The 8,988-nt window shown below is 44.5% G+C and overlaps 1 pseudogene; it reads right to left on the bottom strand.

Moving 5' to 3' along the window:
- LOC105979341 overlaps positions 1–8,988 on the bottom strand; it is a 25,324-nt pseudogene that overhangs the window by 888 nt on the left and 15,448 nt on the right.

Below are 8,988 nucleotides of genomic sequence, written 5' to 3'. Positions count from 1 at the left end.
CATTTTGTCCCTGGTCATTTGATCCTCCAGCCCAACCCATTTAGGTTTTACCTTTCTTTTTTTTTAATTAAAAAACTTTTTTTTTTTTTTTTCCCATTTCGGGTTTTCAAGCCCACGTTACTGTTCAAGGACCTTCCATGGAGACCCGATTACGCTTACACCTACGATGCTAAATCCCAGGCTCCTTCCTTCATTCTGTACATGTAAGAAAGACCACGATGGGTCACGGGGCTCTGCTAGATGCTGGGTGTCCCGTAATGAACAACAGTGACCCAGCCAAATGACCTTCTGCCTTCGGGGAGCCTCCTTTAGCGTTTTGTTTCCCTTGAGCCTACCTGTGCAAGCTCCTTTTAGTACACTTGACTCAGCCTCCATAAACATTCAGCCACGGGGTCGCGGCCCGGGCGAAGCAGCTTGATGGCCGTGGATGTGGTCTTCTTGGTTCAAGAGCTCTTTATACGGTCGCTGAGTCAGAACTGACCCCAGGGCAGTGAGTGTGGTTTGGAGGGTCCTTTGTTCTGGTACACTCCCCTTCTCCTCTTCTCTGCTTGAGTTTGCTCAGGCACCTGTGCTCTAAGGCGCTTTGCCCGGCTTTCCATCCCACCTTATATAAACATCTGTGCCCTCTCCGTAGCCCTCTCCTATTGGATTCTGACTCATAGTGACCCTATACGCAGAGAGCAGAGCTGTCCCTTAGTTTCTGAGAATAGAAGAAACCTTACCACAAAAGATAGTGACATTTTTCTCCCAAAGAGGGACAGGTGTCTTTGAACTGCTGACCTGGTCGTGAGCAATCCAATGCTTAGCTCATACAGCCACCAGCGACACACAGCCCTGGGCAGCCAATATAAATTTGCCACCCGCTACGGTTATTTTCAGCATTCGTCGCTCTTCCTCTGGACATCGATAAGATGTTAAAAATAGATCCAGTGATTACAAAGGAATGAAACAGCTCCCAGAACCATTATTCCTTTCAAAGGATGCCACCCTTGAATCTGACCAACTGGATAGCCATACACTAGCCTGGGCTAAAGCTTTGCTTGGTTGGCCAGAGTCCCTTGGCTTTGATTTGGGTTCCCCTGTTCTTCCATCGCACAGTTCTTACATGGAGGCCCAGTCCCTGACTCCCTTGTTCCTTCTTCTCGGCCAGCTCTGCCTTCAAAATGGATACAGAGTTTGCCGCCTTCTCTTTACTTACACCTCTCCCTGCCCCCCAGCTCAAGCCATTGTCAGCGTTCCTCTGTAATATCACAGTCCGACCTGGTTTCACTCGTGAAACCTTATAGTCGACTCTCAACACAGCAGACATAAGAATTTCAAATATATACGTATGACAATGCTTGTCCCCTACTGAAAAGTCACCAGTAGCTCGGCCCTCATACTATAGAAAAAGCTCACAAGGCCCTGCGTGATCGAAGCTCACCTCCAGACAGCCTGTTCTTTCTCACTCTTTCAGGCTCTCGGACCTCCTTGTTCCTGGGAAACTCCCAACATGGGGTTCCCTTTGTCTCGTGTTGGTGGGTTCTTCTGCCAAGAGCACCCTTGGTCAACATCTTTTATGGCGTGCCTCTCTGCCCCCCCTCCTGTTTCATTTGAGGGTGTTCTTGTATGACACCTTATCAGAGAGGTTTCTCCCTACCAAACCAAACTCACGCCCATCAAGTTGATGCCGATGACTCATGGTGGCCCTTCTAGGACAGAGTAGAACCGCCCCTGAGTTTCAGAGACTAACTCGTTGTTGTGGTTGGTCAGGGATTATCGAGCTGGTTCTGACTCACAGCGACCCAGTGCATAATAGAAGGAAACAGTGCCTTGTCCTGCGCCATGCTCACGATTGTTCCTGTGCTTGAGTCTATTGGGGCCGTCACTGATTCAATCCATTCCCCGAGGGCCTTCCTCTAATCAGTGACTCTCTACCTCACATGTTGTCCTTCTCCAGGGACTGGTCGCTCCAGACAAGATGTCCAAAGGATGTCACTACTTACTGGAATAGAATGGCCACCAGCCTTTCCACTGTGGAGTGGCTAGTGGTTTCAAACTGTTGACCTTGCCGTTAGCAACCCAACAGGTGAGTCCTATCTAAACTGGCACTCACACATAGTCCCACTCTTGATCATCTCCTCTTACCTTGGGAGTAGTCCTCCTGTGACTTAAGGTCCCTTGATCTCGTCTGATTCTTTGTAAATTGTTTTTATTTGTTCATTTGGTTACGCCTACCTCCCCCGCTGGACTGTAAGTTCCATGAAGGCGGGGAGGCTTGTTTCATTCACTGTTGCTAAATGTGACTAGAACGGTGCTTGGGAAGTATTAAGCACACAAGGAATATGTTAAACGAATGCACGGACCCAAAGACTTTCTAGACGACCCTAAAATCAAGGATCCGTGAGTATGTCATTCTATTTGGGTGAGAGTAGAGACAAGAAAGGGGTCAAATTTCCCTGTAGATCCAAGCTTAATGTAAACACGAACTAGGGTATCACCTGTTGGCCCCATAGACCCAGGCAATAGCCAAGGTTTCTGTAGTGACGAGAATGGTGGTGGGGAGGATTAGCCAATAGTCCTTGATGAGTCTGAAGAAGTAGTAGCTGGAAGGCCGAGCGAAGAAGAGGTTGCACAGGAACATGAACGTAGAGACACTCACTGGAGGAAACATTGGTTGGGGATCAAGGTCAGAGATCTGGCTGCGTTCAACTGATGGCATTGATCAGGGCTAGGTAAGGATCTGAGTGGAATCAGGGATGCTCTGGGGAGTAGGGCGACAGGGCAGAATACCTGTAAGAATCTTTGGATGCTTCATGAAGAAAGAGAAGGTGTGCTGCAGTGGGGTAATGACCCCCTGCATGATGGCCAGCATGGGCATGAGCCCTAGAGTCAGGAGCAGCAGGAATAAGAGGATGGACCAGAAGGAGGACCCAGGAATGAACGACATCGCTTCAATGAGGGCCAGGAATGCAAAGTTTGATCCCACCTTAATCTGTAAAGGGAGAAAGTGCACAAGAACACACACACACACACACACACACACACACAGAGTCTTTCCTAGAAAACTTCTTGAAAGCCCCAGGTTATTGAGAAAATCAGATTTCCAAGCTGGCCCACCGATATGAAAACCCCAAATACCTAACATTATCCTTGGATGGACATTCTGCGAGCCACCTGGTGCTTTTGGAATGCTTTCTCATGTGAATACATGCTGTAGTTTCCATTGGATGGATGCCTCTAAGTCCCACCCCCTCAGGACTTACTGACCTTCCAAATCTGACTCAATGTCACAGAGCATTCCGGCACTCCTGTTTTCTAGTGTTGATACCTGCTGACGTTTTTTGTTGTATACAAGCCCCCAAGAAACCCTAGCCCAAACGCTTCAGGTACCCACTGACCTTCAATATCTGATTCTTTGTGTCGCAGTCCGACACGTTGTTGAGTACCATCACCTTGACAGAAGGGGGAAGGCTGTTGAGCCAAGTGGTGTACATAGTAGCTGCATTGGCAAGAATGTTTTTCGGGGGCTTGGCCGCAGGAGGCAGTTCCCCAGAGGCTATCAGCTTCATGAGTTGGTCAATATTCCTGGGGAAAAGAGGTTGAGTCATCTCAAACTAGATGGCCTCATATGAGATGAACTCCCCCACCCCGCCTAGCTTCCAGATGTAAAAGGATCGTCGCTAGCTTTTCATCACAAACCTGGGGTAAGAGAGCCTGGGAGAACACTCAGAGGGCACTCACCCACTTCCAGAATCATACATTTGCATGTGTGAGTCTAAAGAATTTATGACCATAGATGATTCCAAGAGAAGCCTTTTCTATAGTCTTCATGGGCACTCTGGGATCCCATGCCCTAGTGACAGCGTCTTTAAGTCCCCTTACCTTCCCCCACTCTCTCTCCTTAAACGATGGATTGAAGCCGACCTTCTAACAACAGAGAGCATCATGAACATAAAACTATCATGTCTGTAGTGCGCCCACGGAGTCGTGCCAGGTGAGAGAAACTGCTGTTTGGACCTTCTGATCTGAGTCCTGCAGCCCCGATAGCTCCAGTCTCCTCTTCCCCCATGACCTCTTCATAGTTCATGCTCTAGCCGTAGTGCTTATGGTCAGTACTTTCCTTCAATTCACACCAAGATTCTTTCCTTAACTAACATAAACCCTAAAGACCCAGCACACGGTGCTGTCACCATTGCAATGGAGAAATTGCCAGGACCGACTAATAAGAAACTCCTTAAAAAGCAGAAAAAAATAAAGGCTGGTCTGTCAATAGGCAAGGTAGGTAAACCTCTCACTTAAAATAATTGCACAGCTGGAAAATAAATTTTAACCTTCTATTGCTGACAATAAGATGAAAGCACCGAAAAGAACGGGGACAAGGGGACTTGCGAGTCTCATAGCCTGAAAAGTGCCTCAGGAACCGAGCAAAGTGTACCTATGGCTTGGGTGTTAGTCTGGGTAGACGAGAGAAACAGATCCACAGAGGCTATCAGATCCACAGAAACTCAGATGTGCATGAGCGAGTTTTATATAAAGGGTAAGTATACAGCAGAAAAATGAGGAGCTGATATCAAGGGCTCCAGTAGAAAGAAAGAGCTTTGACAATGATGATGGCAGCATATGTATAAAGGGTGCTTGTCACAATGGATGAATGTATAGATTGTTATGGAAGATGTAAGAGCCCCCAATAAAAGTATTTAATTTTTTAAAAGGGTAATTGTACATTAAGAAAGCATCTCAACCCACTCCAGTCCAATCCCATAAGTCTTATACCAATCTGTAAAGTCCTCTTAAGACTCACGAAACACATGCATTGATGGTGAATGCAGGATGATCACAGGCCAGTGGGTAGAAAGTCTTTGGATCCAGTGGCGGCAGAAGCATCTCAGCGCTGGCAGGGGTCTCCATGTGGCTTCTCCAGCTCCCACGACACGGGGCCTATCACTGTAGTGCCATGTGTCTTGTCAGTAGAGCATCTCCAAGGGAGTGAGCAAAGTCTCTCCCGCCTCCAAGGAGGAAAAGCCAGATTTCCCAGAATTCTCAGGAGAAAGCCATGCCCACAGAGAGGCTTCACTGGCTTTGATCTGATTGACAGACTAGACTCCACCCCTTCACTCTTAATCCTCTCAAGTCCCAAATTGACACCAGATTATATAACTATCACAGTTTGTGACTTCAGCACTTTCCAGATGTGAACAGAGGACTTAGGGGCCAGATATAAAACATCAGAGCTTGACCAAAGTAAGGCTCCAATTGGAGGTCACTCCCTTTATGTGTGGCACTTCCAAAAACTCCACCTTCACTGTAAAAATAAACCGGAAACTTGCACCTGATCTATCCACACAGAATTGAAAGGGAAACTGTTAGGCCAATGGACACTTACAGTTGGAGACGGAAAAACTCCTCTTACATTAATGGATGAGAAAAAGTAGATAGCAAATAAGAAAGTGTTCAGACTTGAAAAACAGAAGCAACCAATTTGGCCTCTTTGACATTTATAGATTACTCTTTGCAAGAACAGCAGAATGAATACACATTAGAGAAGACTTGAGATGCTCTCCGTCTCAAAAAGGAAGGAAAGGGAAAAACGATTGCAACCACACGGAGCACATTCTTTGATCACAAGACCTTTGAATTCGAACAAAAGCAAACAATAAGCAAATGGAGACAGACATATTTGAAAATGTAAAAATATTATAAATAGTCAGGGGTCAAAGAAGCCATCACCAGGAAAATCACATATCCTTTTGAAAGGGAAGAAATGAAACACCATACAGGGTACTGAGAAAACAGATATCCAAATGCAAAATCATGAATTGGGCCCTTGCTTTGCACTGTTAAAGAAGTTAAAGAAGAACTCAAGATAAACCAATGACCTCCACTTATAAAACTCTCAGAAGAAAGCCTATGGTAACATCTTTTTTACCTTGGCCATGGTTTTTTATCTAGAATAACATAGCACAGGAAGAAAAAAAATTTTTGATGAACTGGACTTGATTAAAATTAAAACCATTTGTGCATCTGCCCAGTTCTTCTGGCCTTTGTGGCAAGGGGAGAGTTGTTCATGGAGGCAATTAGCCACATGTTCCATTTCCTTTTCTGATTTTTTACTCTCTTCCTCTGTTTCCACAGGCTAATAGAGGAAAATTATATGTCGGATGGGTGCTTGCAAACTTTTGAGACCCTGGACACCACACCACTTATTTTATGTTTCAGCTTTCTTGATTAAATTGGTGTCAATCTCAGTGTACACATAAAATGTGTCTGAAATATTCGTGACACATCAAAACACCATGTACGCACCATTCAGTTGAAGACACGATTCTATCTAATCTTTGAAGTTTCCTGTGCGTTGAGCTGGATCCATTTCTTTCTTGTCCGCTTTTTTTTTATTTTTTTATTTGCTGTTGTGATTTTGCTTAGCTTCATAGTTTGTTTCATAATCAGGGGTCCTCAAACTTTTTAAAAGGGGGCCAGTTTACTGTCCCTCAGACCCGTTGGAGGGCGGGACTATAGTTTTAAAAAACACTATGAACAAATTCCTATTCACACTGCAAATATCTTATTTTGAAGTAAAAAAACAAACGGGGCAAAAACACCTGGCGGGCCGATTAAATGTTCTCAGAGGGCCGCATGTGGCCTGTGGGCCGTAGTTTGAGGACGCCTATTCTCAATGTTCATAATGATGCCCATAATTAAAGCATTATTAAGGCTGGTGGGTGTTTGAACTTTAAGCAATTTAAATAAAAAATGTGTATAGAGATGGGGGAGGGAGCACTAGATTGGATTGTGGTCGCAGAACTCATCTGGGAGGTGATTTAACGGGGGGTGGGGGGGGTGTTCTAAAAAACACTGAGGTTGGGGTGATTGTGCAATTCTTCTTGCTCTGATTGAATGATTGAGCTATTGAGTTCTATGATATGTAAATTACTTGCCAATAAAACCGCTGGGGGGGGGAGGGTGAAGATTTGTGGAGTCTTTGGAAACAATTTCTTTTCCTATTATGCTCTTAAGACCTACTTATCCTACTCTCCATTATGTTTTCCTAATTGTGATGAGCGTATTTTCACGAGTGTTCAGCAAGCAGTAATGTTTCAATGTGCTGCATGTCATTGATCTAAAAATCAAACAAACAACTTTTGTGCATCCAGGCATCAAAGGACATTACAAAGAGAGTGAAACTATAACTCATGCGATGGAAGCACATGTTTAGCAGTCATATATCTGATAAGGATTTAAAATCATAATACATAACATCCTCCAACAACTGAATGACAGAAGACAAACGACTAATGAGAAATATGGGCCAAGAATTTGCATAGAGACCTTTGTTCTGAGAAGATAAACAAGGGACCAACAAACACATGAAAAAGAGGCTGAGGGCAGAGTGGAGACCCAAAGCCAATCTGTAGACAACTCGACATCCCCTCACAGAGGGTCACAACGAAGAGATGAGCCAGTCAGGGTGCAGTACAGCACAGAAGAAACATACAACTTTCTTTAATGTTTCCTCCCCACCAGTATCATGATCCCAATTCTACCTTACAAATCCAGCTAAACCAGAGCATGTACATTGGTATAGATAAGAGGTAGAAACACAGGTAATCCAGGACAGATAAACCCCTCAGGACCAATGATGAGAGTAATGATACCAGGAGAGTAAGGGAAAGATGGGGGGGAGAAAGGGGCATTGATCACAATGATTGACATATAACACCCCCAGGGGGTTGGACAACAGAAAAGTGGTTGGTGTGTGACATGAAAAAAAGAATAATTTGTAAATTATGAAGGATTCATAAGAGAGGGAGGGGGAAAATGAGGAACTGATACCTAGGGCTCAAGTAGAAAGAAAATGTTTTGGAAATGATGATGGCAACATATGCACAAATGTGCTTGACACAATGGATGGATGGATTGTGATAAAAGCTGTAAAAGCCCCCAATAAAATGATTTAAAAAAATGATTCAATTAGATAATTCCAAAAAGAAAAAGAGGCTGAACATTAGTTATTGAAACAAAACAAACTCATCAGCCATTGGGCAATTCGGAACCATAGATAGTTATCTTCTAGGACAGATTCGAACTGACTCTATGGGTTTCAGAGGCTTTGACTCTTCCCAGGAGCATAACTCAAAACCCGAAAGAAATGTACATCAATGCCTTAAGGAGATACCATTTCACACCCACTAAATAACTGCTAACAAACTACCTTCCAGGCAATTCCAACTCACAGTGACCCTCAACAGCAGTGGTTCCCAACCTTCCTAATGCCACGACCCTTTAATACGGTTCCTCATGTTATGGTGACCCGCCCCCCCCCAACCATACAATGATTTTCGTTGCTACTTCCTAAGTGTCATTTTGCTACTGTTACGAATCGAGCGACCTCTGTGAAAGGGCTGTCTGACTTTTGAGAACTGCTGCTCACAGGGTTTTCAAGATTCCATCTTGATGGAGCAGTTGCTCTTTTCTCTTGTGCCCAACGCTTAACCCACAGCATCACCAGGCATCTTCCCTCGCACCGACTGTGGTGGCCAAAGGTGCTTTGGTAGAGCAGTTGTTAAATTCTCAGCTGCTAACCAAAAGTTTGGCAGTTAGAGCCATGGACTCCAAAAGAGACTTAGCGCTCTTGTTTTGGGCCGTTCTACTCTGTCACATGGGGTCTCAATGAGTTGAAAATCAACTTGAAGACCCTTCACAGCCATAGCCATAAAATGGATATTTATAGCTTTTTAAAAAAAATCATTTTACTGGGGGCTTGTACAACTCATTACAATCCATCCATCCATCCATTGTGTCAAGCACATTTGTACATTTGTTGCCATCATAATCCTCAAGATATTTGCTTTCTACTTGAACCCTTGGTATCAGCTTCTTGTTTTCCCTTTCCCTCCCTCCCTCCCTCCCTCATGAACCCTTGATAATTTATAAATTACTATTTTTCATGTCCTACACTAATTGATGTCTCTCTTCAGCCACTTTCTGTTGTCCATCCCCCAGGGAGGG

The sequence above is a fragment of the Echinops telfairi genome, unplaced genomic scaffold (genome assembly GCF_000313985.2).
Source record: "Echinops telfairi isolate 266 unplaced genomic scaffold, ASM31398v2 ScPeMD7_655;HRSCAF=1070, whole genome shotgun sequence".
Classification (NCBI taxonomy): Eukaryota; Metazoa; Chordata; class Mammalia; order Afrosoricida; family Tenrecidae; genus Echinops; species Echinops telfairi.
Note: the sequence above shows the minus strand (reverse complement) of the source record. Positions and strands in the feature narration are given on the sequence as shown.